This window comes from Stegostoma tigrinum, chromosome 37 (assembly GCF_030684315.1).
Source record: "Stegostoma tigrinum isolate sSteTig4 chromosome 37, sSteTig4.hap1, whole genome shotgun sequence".
NCBI lineage: Eukaryota > Metazoa > Chordata > Chondrichthyes > Orectolobiformes > Stegostomatidae > Stegostoma > Stegostoma tigrinum.
The window spans coordinates 18,046,282-18,060,236 of NC_081390.1; the positions used below are offsets into that span (position 1 = coordinate 18,046,282).

The following is a 13,955-nucleotide window of genomic DNA, read 5'->3' on the forward strand; positions in this document are numbered from 1 at the left end:
CTTAAGTCGAGAGCTCAAAGTAGAGCCTTAGCGTTTACTTTTGCTGCCAGCAAAGGCGCTGCAGTTGTTGATCAGATTAATCTAATTGGCAGAAGTGGAACTAGCCTCTTTGTGCGTAACTACCGAGTTGATCAACCGATATTTATTTTGGTTCAGAAATCTATTGGAAAATAATGGCTTGCTGCTTCACTTTTATAAAATGTCCCAGGCCACAGTTCTCAATTAGTGGTCAGTTCTATAGGAAACTAGTTGACACGAGGCATGAACTATTGAGGTACGCAACTTTCATTCTGGTTATGTGAATGCATTGGCCTATTTTTGTTTTCCTGAAATTTTGAGCTGCAGTGTTGGTTAGTACCACGGCTTCTGTTCTGTGGTAGCATTACCTCACTGATTAAGCTACAGGAAGAGTCAATTGTAAAGCCGCTTCTGTGTTTGGAGCCAGTGGTGAGTTATCTTCCTATATGTAGATATTGGGAAGTTCCAGCAGCCTCACAGGGAGAAACATGGTCTTAAAATTTGAGACAGGCCATCTCAGGCAATCTGATTTTCTCATTGTCAAAGCAGGCAGACAGAAAGTTGACTCAATGGTAACAGTAGAGTGGTGTTGCTTAAACAAGTTTGAGCAGTGTAGAGGCAAGGTGAGAAAATAGAATTCAGATACAAATTGGATATAATTGAAAAGGAAAAACTGAAGTTATGGGAGCAAGGCAGCAGATCTGCGGAGAGAGAAAAACAGATTCAAGTCTGGTGATTGTGTGTTTTCAGAACTGGTTCAGAGTTCTGCTCAAGATCTGGAATGCACTGCTGGATGAAGAGGTGAGAACAGATTCAGTATGAACTTTTTGAAAAGAAAACACAGCAGGAAAGGGATTGTGACAACACTGGAGCAGGAAGAACACAGCAGGCCAGGCAGCATCAGAGGAGCAGGAAAGTCAGCGTTTTGGGTCGGGACCCATGTTCATAAATGGGGAGGGGAAGGGAGCTCAGAAATAGAGAGAGGGGAGGGTTGGGGCTGGGGAAGGTAGGAGGGATGGTGATATGTGAGTGCAGGTAGGGACTGGAAGGGATTGATCAGTGGGGTGGATAAGTGGGAGAGAAGATGGGCAGGTGTGTCAGGTCAAGGAGGTGGAGATGAGAGGGAGGGTTGGTCATGAGATGAGGCCGGGGCGTGGGGAGATTTTAAAACTAGTGAATTTCACATTTAGGCCATTGGACTGTAGGCTCCCAAAGTGGATTATGGGGTGCTCCTCCTCCAGTTTCCAGGTGGTGTCATTTGTGACACCACCTCCAGAGTCATGGAGGAGCAGCACCTCCTATTTCGTCGCAGGAGCCAACAGCCCAATGGCCCAAACATGGAATGCACCAGTTTTAAAATCTCCTCATCCCATGACCAACTCCTCCACCTCCTTGAGCTGACACAGCCTGTCCATCTTCTAAAATCTCCTCATCCCATGACCAACTCCACCTCCTCCTTGACCTGACACAGCCTGCCCATCTTCTCTCCCACTTTTATCCACCCCACCCACCTCATTGACCAACCCCCACCACTCCCTACCTGCACTCACCTATCACCATCCCACCTACCTTCCCCAGCCCCACCCTTCCTCTTTCTGTTTTTTTCTGAGCTCCCATTCCCTTCCCCCTCCCCACTTCTGAAGAAGGGTCCCGACCCAAAATGTCATTTTCCTGTTCCTCTGATGCTGCCTGGCCTGCTGTGTTCATCCAGCTCCAGGCTGTGTTATCTCTGACTCCAGCATCAGCAGTTCTTGCCATCTGCAGAAAAAGGATTGTTCTTTGTAAGAACTGATGTATCCTCAATGGGCTGAAAGGTTTTCTTTCAATACAATTCAGTGATTCTCGCAGAGCAGTGATCCTCCTGTGGAGCCCAGCAGCCAGCCTGGTAGCAGGAGAGAGAGCAGGGAGGCTGTAATTATCCATTGGAATGAACTGGTTTCCACTCGCATGCTTTCACCCCTAATTTTGTTCTTGCAGGAGTTAGCAGAAATGAGACAGGCTCCTTTGCCGTGACCATTCGATGGTGGCCTTCGCCAATGTCTGGCCTTGGGAGAAGGAGCAGCTGTTAATATTTGGTTAAGGTGGAAGATTTGATGCTATTAATACTTGATGCGTTTGCTCCATGAATGAACACCCTCCTCTCCCTCATAACCCTCAGTGCCTCTGTCCACTTTGTCCTCCCAAAAAGAAAATACCGCTTGAAGCCTGTGACGTGGTGAGCAATGGTGGTGTTTTCCTGTGCCTCACGCAGTTAGCAAAGAGAAGCATCAGCACTGAATTCCCAGTACAGGTTGTGGTGTGCCAGGATAAACTGGATTGAGAATAATTCTTGGAGAAAGGGTGACTATTGAGGGGATTTGGCAGGCAACCTAATGAATAGAGATGAGGTGAAAAGATATGTATGTTTTTTGTTGGTTCATAGCTTGTGTTTCTCACATCTGTGGGACGCTATTGAAGGATTTTTGTTCAACCAAGGACGGTCTTTTGTCACGTCTCTGTTTACAATAATCACCCACCCAGGGGACTGTCGTTCTCTCAAGGATTCTGGTAGCTACTGATAACCATTGAATCAGCATCGACCGGTAGTTTGGTGATGGACCAGAGAGGAAGGGTACCATGAAAGAAGACCAGAGTGCTGTTGCAAACATCCCTCAGTAGGCTAGAATAAAAGCAAGCGCTACAAGTTTTGGAGATCTGAAATTTTTTTAAAAAAGTACAGGAAATACTCAGCAAGTCAGGCAGCATCTGGAAAGAAATAAATAGTTAATGCTTTTTTAAAAGTCAAACACTGAAATATGAATAAGTTTTATTAGGCTCAAACTCAGTCCCTGTGGCCAGGACAACCTTAACTTGTCCTCATTTTCATAAGTGCCCATTTCTGTTCCCTTGCCTGGTGTAGTACTATGCAGAGAAAGCTGCCAGACGTGAACACGGCAGGCCAAGCAACATCAGAGGAGCAGGAAAATTGACATTTCGGGAGAAGGGTCTAGGCCCGAAACGTCAGCTTTCCTGCCCCTCTGCTGCTTGGCCAGCTGTTTTCATCCAGCTCTACACCTTGTTATCTCCGATTCTCCAGCGTCTGCGGTTCCTACTATGCCTGACATGAAGGTCTGTTAAATGGTGCTGTTTGTGTGACTGAGCGTGAGAGAGATTCTTGGGATTATATCCGACCAAACTGGGGTTACGTTGGAACAAATTACTTCCATGATGCAATATTTAGTCTGAGCCTTTCCACTGTTTGACACTAAGGATTGCTTGTACAAGCGTAGGTTTGAGATGGAAGGCAGCACATTTTTAACCAATTAACTCTGTCTGTATCATACCATCCTGTTCCTGTGTGTTAAGCATAATTCATTTTGTTTGATCCTGCCTCAGAGGTTGTTACATAGCTAGCAGGATGCTTCAGTAAATGAAACCCCAGTATGCATTTGTATAGTCCTGCCCAGTGTTCTGTTTTTTTAAACGGGTAACTTTTCTTTGTTTTAATCAGAGAGGAAATTGAAAAAGTAATAGTGACTCTTGCAGGTTGCAGTTCCACGTGTGACCACATCTAAAGACCTGGCTCTCTCATTTCATTTTAGTCAAACATGACGAACAGTAACCAAGGGCCACAAGGTAATAAGCCGTTGTCCTCCAACTCTGCATTGTCCAAGATCAGCTAATTTTGTACAAACCACAGACTGTTTGGATTGACATGGTGAGTGCGTGCCTCAGTTACCAAACCCACTTCCAGGGAATACTGCCTTGACTAAGTGGTCAACAGGAGGACCTTCAATTTTTCTGTGGACTTTGAATCTACAGAGAATGGCGTTTTGCTTGAGCATTCATATCCCATTGATCCTCTGTGCTTCCAGCCCTGAAATTTCATTTCGAATCTCCACTATTTATAGAACCGAATTTTTCGCTTTCTCCTTGCAAGTCCAGATATCCCTGAACCCAGATGTGCAGGTTTTATGTGCCAGCTGCAAAGATGATGTTTTTCTAGACAGACACACACTGGGGTGAATTTGCATTTGCAGATATGTAATTTTTTGTTCAGAAAGCACACAATTTGTAGACTGTCAATGTGGCATTTTATAAATTCCTACTTTGGAAATAAAACCAGTCTGACTCCAAGTTAAAACACAAATACAGATTCTAAACAAGGCCTCACACCTAAACTGCATCGCCTGACCCGAGATGTCACCGCTGGTATACTGATAACCAAAGGTTTTATCTTGGGGAAGTAACTTGAAAGAAATTCTGGGATTTGTATGTTAATCAATGGAAACTAGCATCTCCTTTCTAACTGATTTAAGATTTAACAGCCACTTTGCATTTGTTGAATACGTTCGCATCAGTTCTGTGCCTTTTTGATCTTTTGTTTATAAATTCTTTGTCTAATGTCATTCTCTCACCAACACATGAAGGGGTGAGGGTCTGAAAGTTTGTGTCTTCAAATAAACCTGTTGGACAATAACTTGGTGTTGTGTGATTTCTGACCTTTTCCACCCCAGTCTATCATATGCCCCTTCAGTCAATGCTGAAAGCAGTGAATAGTGTCTACATTAGGATCCCTGGATGCTAATCATCCACCCCCTTCCCATTACAGGATTGGGTTTGCTCCTGATAGACCCTCTAGCGGTAGACTACAGAGAAACCAATTGCCAGACCCCTTGTAATTCTATCTCTCCATGTAGATGCATTGAGACCTTTTTGTGGAGATATCTTGATCAATGAGCATAGCCACCTGGGAGCAACATTTTATAAACCTCACCATCCACATTACCCTGCTCATTTACCACCGCACGCCCCCAGCCCTCCCATACAGGAAATAAACCAGGCTCTATGCCAATTTCAGATCACCCTCTAATTAACAGATCAGCTAATTTTGCACAAACCACAGACTATTTGGATTGACATGGTGTGTGTGTGTGCCTTAGTTACCAACCCCACTTCTGGGGAAGCTGCAGATCACTTCTGTGAAAACTGCCTTGACTAAGCGGTCAGCAGGAGGACCTTCAATTTTTCTGTGGACTTTGAATCTACAGATTTAATCTCACTGAGGAAAAGGTAATGTTGTATTGGAAGCAGCTCAGGGATTAAAGAGTTGAGGTGACAGTTACTATCTTTGACATCAAGTCAGCATCCCCCACCCATTGATCATGACTATACCTGCCAAAACGGGCCTTCTCTACTCATCACCTTTGTCCCCACCACAGTGTTTAACCTTTCTCTTCCTGCATCTTGTCTTTTCTCCAATAAAGAATGGTGGGGGCATGAGTTATGCAAATTGGCCTATTTACCAAAAGGCTGGTTTGTCCCGAATTGTGTTCTACTCCAGCCAACCAAGGCACCCTCCACGATTAGCATGACCAAGGATACTCGTTCTCCTCCACAATTAGCGTGACCAAGGGCTCCCGTTCTCCTCCAGGACTAGCGTGACCAAGGGCTCCATCACATGCTGGAAGTTATTTCCCTTTCCTCTGTCAGGGTTGAGTCCATTCAAAGCAGCTGGCTGTACTTTGTCCCTGATTCACCTATTTGTCAATTCATGCATCCATTTATCGAGCACAGAAACAGACCCTTCAGTCCAACTCATTCATACCGACCACACTTCCTAAATAAAACTAATTCCATTTTGCCCACATTTGACCCAAATCTCTCTCAACTCTTTCTATTCATATACCCATCCAGATGCCATTTAAATAATGTAAATGTACCAACCTCCTCCATCACCCTTGGCAGCTCATTCCATTCACCTGCCACTCTCTGCATGAAAAAGTTGCCCCTTACATAGAACGTAGAACATTACAGCACAGTACAGGCCCTATGGCCCTCGAAGTTGTGCCGACCTGTCATACCGATCTCGAGCCCATCTAACCTACACTATTCCATGTACGTCCATATGCTTATCCAATGGCGACTTAAATGTACTTAAAGTTGGCGAATCTACTACCGTTGCAGGCAAAGCGTTCCATTCCCTTACTACTCTCTGAGTAAAGAAACTACATCTGACATCTGTCCTATATCTTTCACCCCTCAATTTAAAGCTATGCCCCCTCGTGCTCGCCGTCACCATCCTAGGAAAAAGGCACTCCCTATCTAACCCTCTGATTTATTTTATATGTTTCAATTAAGTCACCTCCCAATCTTCTCCTCTCTAATGAAAACAGCCTCAAGTCCCTCAGCCTTTCCTCGTAAGACCTTCCCTCCATACCAGGCAACATCCTAGTAAATCTCCTCTGCACCCTTTCCAAAGCTTCCACTTCCTTCTTATAATGCGGTGACCAGAACTGTACACAATACTCCAAGTGCGGCCGCACCAGAGTTTTGTGCAGCTGCAGCGTAACCTCTTGGTTCCGGAACTCGATCCCTCTTTTAATAAAAGCTAAAACACTGTATGCCTTCTTAACAGCCCTGTCAACCTGGGTGGCAACTTTCAAGGATCTGTGCACGTGGACGCCGAGATCTCTGCTCATCTACACTACTAAGAATCTTACCATTAGCCCTGTACTTTGGTAGGAGTAACCGGAAGGCAAAGTGCATCACCTCACACTTGTCTGCATTAAACTCCATTTGCCACCTCTCAGCCCAGCTCTGCAGCTTATCTATGTCTCTCTGCAACCTACAGCATCCTTCGTCACTCTCCACAATTCCACCGACCTTAGTGTCATCTGCAAATTTACTAACCCATCCTTCTATGCCCTCATCCAGGTCATTTATAAAAATGACAAACAGCAGTGGACCCAACACCGACCCTTGCGGTACAGCACTAGTAACTGGTCTCCAGGATGAACATTTCCCATCAACTACCAGCCTCTGTCTGCTTTCAGCAAGCCAATTTCCGATCCAAACTGCTATATCTCCCACAATTTTATTCCTCCGCATTTTGTACAATAGCCTATTGTGGGGAACCTTTATCGAATGCCTTGCTGAAATCCATATACGCCACATCAACCAGTTTACTCTCATCTACCTGTTTGGTCACCTTCTCAAAGAACTCAATAAGGTTCGTGAGGCATGACCTTCCCTTCACAAAACCATGCTGACTATCCCTAATCAGTATATTCTTTTCTAGATGATTATAAATCCTATCCCTTATAACCTTTTCCAACACTTTACCAACAACTGAGGTAAGGCTCACTGGTCTATAATTATCAGGGTTGTCTCTACTCCCCATAGGGGAACCACATTTGCTATCCTCCAGTCGTCTGGCACTATTCCTGTAGACAATGACGAGTTAAAGATCAATGCCAATGGCTCGGCAATCTCCTCCCTGGCTTCTCAGAGGATCCTAGGATAAAGCCCATCCGGCCCAGGGGACTTATCTATCTTCACCCTCTGTAGGATTTCTAATACCTCTTCCTTGTGAACCTCAATCCCACCTAGTCTAGTAGCCTATATCTCAGTAATCTCCATGACAACATTGTCGTTTTCTAGAGTGAATACTGTTGAAAAATATTCATTTAGCGCCTCCCCTATCTCATCTGACTCCACACACAACTTACCAGTACTATCCTTGATTGGGCCTAATCTTACTTTCGTCATTCTTTTATTCCTTAAATACCTATAGAAAGCCTTAGGGTTTAACCCTGATCCTATCCGCCAACAACTTCTCATGTCTCCTCCTGCCTCTTCTGAGCTCTCTCTTTAGATCTTTCCTGGCTACCTCATAGCCTTCAAGCACCCTAACTGAGCCTTCACATCTTATCCTAACATAAGCCGCCTTCTTCCTCTTGACCAGAGATTCCACCTCCTTCATAAACCACGGCTCCCGCACTCTACAGCTTCCTTACTGCCTGACAGGTACATGCTTATCCAGGACACACAGGAGCTTTTCCTTGAATAAGCTCCACATTTCTAATGTGCCCATCCTGTGCTCCCTAAATCTTGCCTAATCTCATCGTAATTGCCTTTCCCCCAGCTATAACTCTTGCCCAGTGGTATACACCTATCCCTTTCCATCACTAAAGTAAACATAACAGAATTGTGATCGCTATCACCAGAGTGCTCACCTACTTCCAAATCTAACACCTGGCCAGGCTCATTACCCAGTACCAAATCTAATGTGGCTTCGCCCCTTGTTGGCCTATCTACATACTGTGTCAGGAAGCCCTCCTGCACACACTGGACAAAAACTGACCCCTCTATAGTACTCGAACTATAGTGTTCCCAGTCAATATTTGGAAAGTTGAAGGCCCCTATAATAATTACCCTGTCTCTCTCACTCCTGTCGTGAATCATCTTTGCTATCCTTTCCTCTACATCTCTGGAACTATTCGGAGGCCTATAGAAAACTCCCAACAGGGTGACCTTCCCTGCTTCTAACCTCAGCCCATACTACCTCAGTTGACGAGTCCCCAAACATCCTTTCTGCAACTGTAATACTGTCCTTGACCAACAATGCCACACCTCCGCCCCTTTTACCATCTTCTCTGTTCTTACTGAAACATCTAAATCCCGGAACCTGCAACAACCGTTTCTGTCCCTGCTCTAGCCATGTCTCCAAAATGGCCACAACATCGAAGTCCCAGGTACTAACCCATGCTGCAAGCTCACCCACCTTATTCCGGACGCTCCTGGCATTGAAGTAGACATACTTCAAACCAACTTCTTGCTTGCCGATGCCATCTTGCGTCCCTGAAACTTTATTTCGGACCACCCTACTCTCAACCTTTTCTATGCTTGAACTACAATTTTGGTGCCCATCCCCCTGCTGAATTAGTTTAAACCCACCCGAACAGCCTTAGCAAATTTCCCCCCCAGGATATCGGTACCCCTCTGGTTCAGGTGAAGACCGTCTTGCTTGTTGAGGTCCCACCTACCCCAGAAAGAGCCCCAATTATCCAAGAATCTTACATCCCTTTTTACATCCTTCCCTTCTTACCTTAAACCTACGCCCTCTAGTTTTGGACTTATCCACCCTGGAGAAAAGACCTCGACTATTCCACCTACCCATGCCTCATGATTTTATAAACATCTGTAAGGTCACTCCTCAACCTCGTACGCTCCAGGGAAAATAGCCCCAGCATATTCAGCCTCTCCCCACAGCTCAATGTCCTTTTCCTACGTCTTTCTCCTCCCCCAAAATTTACTTTCTCTTTTGTCATATTTGCATTTGGATTGAGAACTTTGGATTCATATCCAAAATTGTATCCAACCCAAGTTAACAAACCCTGCCTGTCATTGTCTACAAACTCATAGCTTCTCATCTCAAGGTGCTGGTCTCCATCTTATCCTCACTGAATCCCTGACACAATGGCTCCTGCAAGCTCTGCTGCTTCTCCTCCAAACTTCGCAGCCCAAAATACCTTCTGTTGGTGTCAAGGGCTGAGCTAGTCTAAGTCCTGAATGGCATTTGCTGGTCCTGGTGCATTATCCATCCTTGCCATCCTGAATACCTTCATGGGATTTGATACACTTACAAAATCTCAGCCCCAAGCTGGGTTTTGCGTGGTGATAGGTCAGCTGTTAATTGGCACAATGACAATTGGTGCGTTTAAAAAAGCTAGTCTAACAACTGTTAGTGCAACACAGGTAGTAAGCACAGTGTTAAACAAATGCTTCAGGCCTATAAACAGCCAACTTAATGTGGTGTAACTTGTAAGCAAGCAGTGAATTGCTAAAGGGGGCCACGGGTAAATCTAAGAAGCTCAATTAATTGCCACAATAATAGTCATTTTTAATGTAAATTGGTTTATCCTGCAGCACTGTTAAACAGGGAGACTTGTCAGATCTGGTCAGGTTGAGTGCGTGCGTGAATAGATGGGTGTTTGTACAGAGCTGTGTAGCTGGATTAGTTCACAATGAATGTGTGAGGAAATGCTTGGGAGGGTATTCCTGTTACATGGCACTGCAAGGGAATGATGTTGGAGCGATCTGGTACTTTGTAAATATTCGTGTTGCTCCAGCCTGAGTATATTGGAGTCTGAGCCCGTCAACCCCCTCACAGCTTTAAAAAGCTGCAAAATTTAAGTCACAAATAGATTTCTGTTAATTAAAGCACTTAGCAAAGACCTGCTGTTAATAACTCAGAATTTTTAAAATTTCCCTTCCATGCATGCTGCACAGATTGTAAAGTGGAATAGATAATTGAGGAATCAGTGATCAACATGGGATCATTTCACGTGCTCGATCCTATTCTTTTATTTAGAAAAAGGACAACTACAGGTAATCGTTTGCATCCTGTCTATGTGGACATTGTAAATTATCAGTGGATTGGACTCTCAGGCTAACCCTGCCCTGTGGTTGCAGCAGTCATTACTTGCTGGACCATATCACCCTTTTCATTTTCCCACATGAGAATTTCAAAACGTAGAGAAACCCGCTTATCGGGCACATATAGCCCGACAATCCGTTTCAAGCAAAGGAAACCTAAAGACCTGAGCTGTTGCTGAGCATGTATCAGACCCATCTGATACGCAGCAAGCTGGGAAGGATTAAACATCCATTTCAAACTACCCACTAGATATGGATAGTAGGAACTGCAGATGCTGGAGAGCCTGAGATAACAAGGCATACAGCTGGATGAACACAGCAGGCCAAGCAGCATCAGAGGAGCAGGAAAGCTGACGTTTCTTGGCCTGCTGTGATCATCCAGCTCTACGCCTTGTTACCACTAGATAGGGACTTTGCAAATAAAAGTGAGCTAGCTGTTCTTCTATCGCAGGCTAAGCTTTAGTAGAGTGCCTAAAATGTGCTGGATGCGTATGTGAATAGGAAGGGTTTTTAGGGATACAGGCCAAATGGGTCTAGATTAATGTAAAATATCTGTTCGGCATAGACGATTTGGACCGAATGATCTATTTCCATGTTGTAGAGTCTGTATAACTCCCATATTATCTCCTGCAGCCTGCCTCATCTGTAGCCAGTGAAGGAGAGTAGATTTCGGGTCAGTTCACTTGTTTAAAGGAAAGCCTTGAATTAGTGATGTGTTTCACAATCATCTGAAGTCCCACGTACTTTGCCTTTAGTAGATTTCACTGGAGGTGTGGGAAGCAAGGATGCCACCAGTTACAGAAAACTGCCATGCATCTATCAGTTGGGATGCAGTGGTACCCTGACTGGACCTCATTGCTTCCCTGTCCTGGGTAGTTCAATCGCAGTGGGGTTGGCCCAGTTAAAGGAAACTTGTCCTTCCAGGCTAGGATTGTCCAATGTGCACGATTTTCAGGTCTATAGGCTGCATAACATAAAACTGGCTTCAGCCAAATTTCTGACTGCCTCTTTCCTTTTGGAAGCCTCACACAGCCTCAAGGTTTGAGCCATTTTTGTTCAAAATGCCAGCCCTGGTCTGGTGTTTGGGGGTGTATTCCTGGGATCAGGTTTTCTAAATGGATCATAGAATGGCACCAAATGTTTGTCTCTTTTAATGTTCCTTTTAAATAATTATTTGGAGATAAATGTAATCAAATTACATTCCCAAACCACCTGAGAGAGTGACAGACCACTTCATATAAAAGAATAATGAATACCTCAGCAGATATTTTAAAGAATTATGCACTGTTTTCCCCCCATCCCAATACGATCTGGACACGCATCTCCCCTTAGTGCCGAGAAACATTCCTGGTCCTGCATCTCCTGAGCATTAGTGGTTCCTCCAGTCATTGATATCGAAAACAAATAGCACAATTATTCTGGGAAAGGAGAACACTACATGGTTTACTCTGAAGCAACAATCTTAAATGTAATTAAAGAATGAATTAATCGTATTCTACCTTTTTGTCAGTACAGTGACTATGGTTTTATCTGCATTGCCTGTTGAGAAATCGTTTTATTACACCAATGACTGATTTTCACCCACTAATCTAAACAAATTACAATGTAGATGTTGGAACTAATAAACAGCAAGGTTGTCACTTTGCCATAATTCCAATTATCCTCTCCCGTACTGCAGACCTGCTGTATCTGATAATCTCTCGGAAACCTATTCTCAAAGTATTGTAATGAAGTGTTGCTTGACTGAGACATTTGTAACATTTTTTTATGAAAAGCTGCAACATTATACTGAATTTACCCATCTCCTTTTACATGTCCTCCACCATCCCTCGTCTGCATTGTTGTTGGGACGTTAGTGCTGTCGGCTGCTAATGCCTAGGTTTTGAGTTGAGATTGCTCAGGCAGGAGATTGTCAAGACCAGTATTTTTTTTTCTATTTAAAAGTTGCTGCTCTGGACTAGAAGCAGGAGAGAAACTGTACCAGAGCTGGAAGAGATTATCCAGATCAGTGCAATCAGAGAGCAGAGAAATGGATGGGTATTGAAGGAGTAAGAGTAGAGTGATCTTGAGATGGAGACTGAAGGAGTTTGAAGGCTCAGTCAATACCCATGGTCTGGAGGAAGAGTTAAGATGAACAAGATGAAGAGTTAAGAAGAAACAAGTCTGAGAGAGCTGAAGATATTCATTGAAATGTGGAGCTGGATGGTGAAATTTGCAAGGTTTGGAGTTGGTTAACAATTGAGAGAGAAAGCAATGGAATCCAGCATGTTCATGAATGTATCAAGAGGGGCTAAAGCTCCACATGGGACCTAGCGTATTTCTAACTTGGAGATTGTATGCCATTGAGCTCGTGAGGGTTGCAATGCAGGCATCAGTCAAGTTGGGAGGAATTAAAGATGGGGCGATGGAATGAGAGTGAAGTAAAGCTAGAAGCAGATCGTATCACAAAGATGAAATAACTTGGCCTTGCTAAATGATATGATGTGGTATGGTATGTTGTTGGAAATGCAGCTTGCAGTCAGATAGAAAGCCTTACATTCCCTTGTGATCCAATGCAAACAAGTGTCTAGTTTGGAGGAGGGGGGGGCGCGGTGATGTGGTGACGGAGTTGAGGCTAAAGTGCAAACAACCTGGAGGGAGCATTTACGGTGGGTAGAATCAAATTTTGCTGGAGAATCTTTTTATGTTTACGCATTTCCAGATATTGAACAAAGGAACAATTTGGATGTCCTGATTTAACGATTCTTCCTAAACTATCATTAATGGCACAGGCCTAAAGAATAGGGAGATAAAGTTGGAGCTTTGGTTAGACCATAGCTAGTGTGCCCACACCACAGGAAGCATGCAGTTGCACTGCAAGGAGATTCTCCTGGATGTTGTCAGGGATAGAGCATTTTTAGCTATGAATAGAGGCTGGATAAGCTCGGGTTTCTTTTCTAAAGCAGAGGAGGTTGAGGGAGTGATTCCTGACAAAGGTGTACAAGATTGAGGGCCATGAACAGGGTGGATAGGAAGTGGCTGTTCACTTTCGTTGAAGGGTCAACAACGAGGGGACAATCTTAAGGTGAAGACCAAGGGATTTAGAGGGGATTTGAGGTAAAGATTATTCACTGGGGAGGATGGGCGTCTGGAATTCACTGCCTCATTGTAGACTGAAAACTTCAACCCTTTGAAAAGGGATTTGAATAAGCACTTGAAATGTCATAACATTCAAGACTATGACCCAAATGCTGGAAAGTGGGTTTAGTGTAAATAAGTTGGTACAAATCTAATGGACCAAACAGCCTCAACTCTGACTTTCTGTAACTCTGTTAAAACTATAATGGACTCTGCCTTGCAAATTCACAGCTGTTTTCACCTGCAAAACTGACTCTGTAATCCAAAGTGTACAGCCAAGACCTGTTTGAGAGAAGTGCAATATTCTTTGAGATAAAGATGTTTTTGCTGAAGGAACACGTTGTGTTCACACTGTCAGCACTCTTCAAGAAACAGTTGACAACTCCTAAAACCACTTATAGGTGCCACATTCTTTGCTTCTTAAGGAATGCTACCCAGCTGCATTTAATGTCTTTTGTCACAAGCAACAGCAACAAAACAAGTGGAGGGAGAGTGACAGACAGCAACTTGGATTATATTTAATGTTTAATGTATTCTGATCATAAACATTGAGCTGAAAGAATAGGACAATATGAAGTGCCAACACAGCATAGATTTTATACATTATTTATTCCTTTACC

General features: G+C 44.0%; 1 protein-coding gene across 19 annotated transcripts in view; it reads left to right on the forward strand.

Annotated features, from left to right (window-relative positions):
* Window positions 1–13,955, forward strand: part of zmiz1a (zinc finger, MIZ-type containing 1a) — a 467,693-nt gene that overhangs the window by 56,043 nt on the left and 397,695 nt on the right. The gene's annotated exons all lie outside the window — the stretch shown is intronic.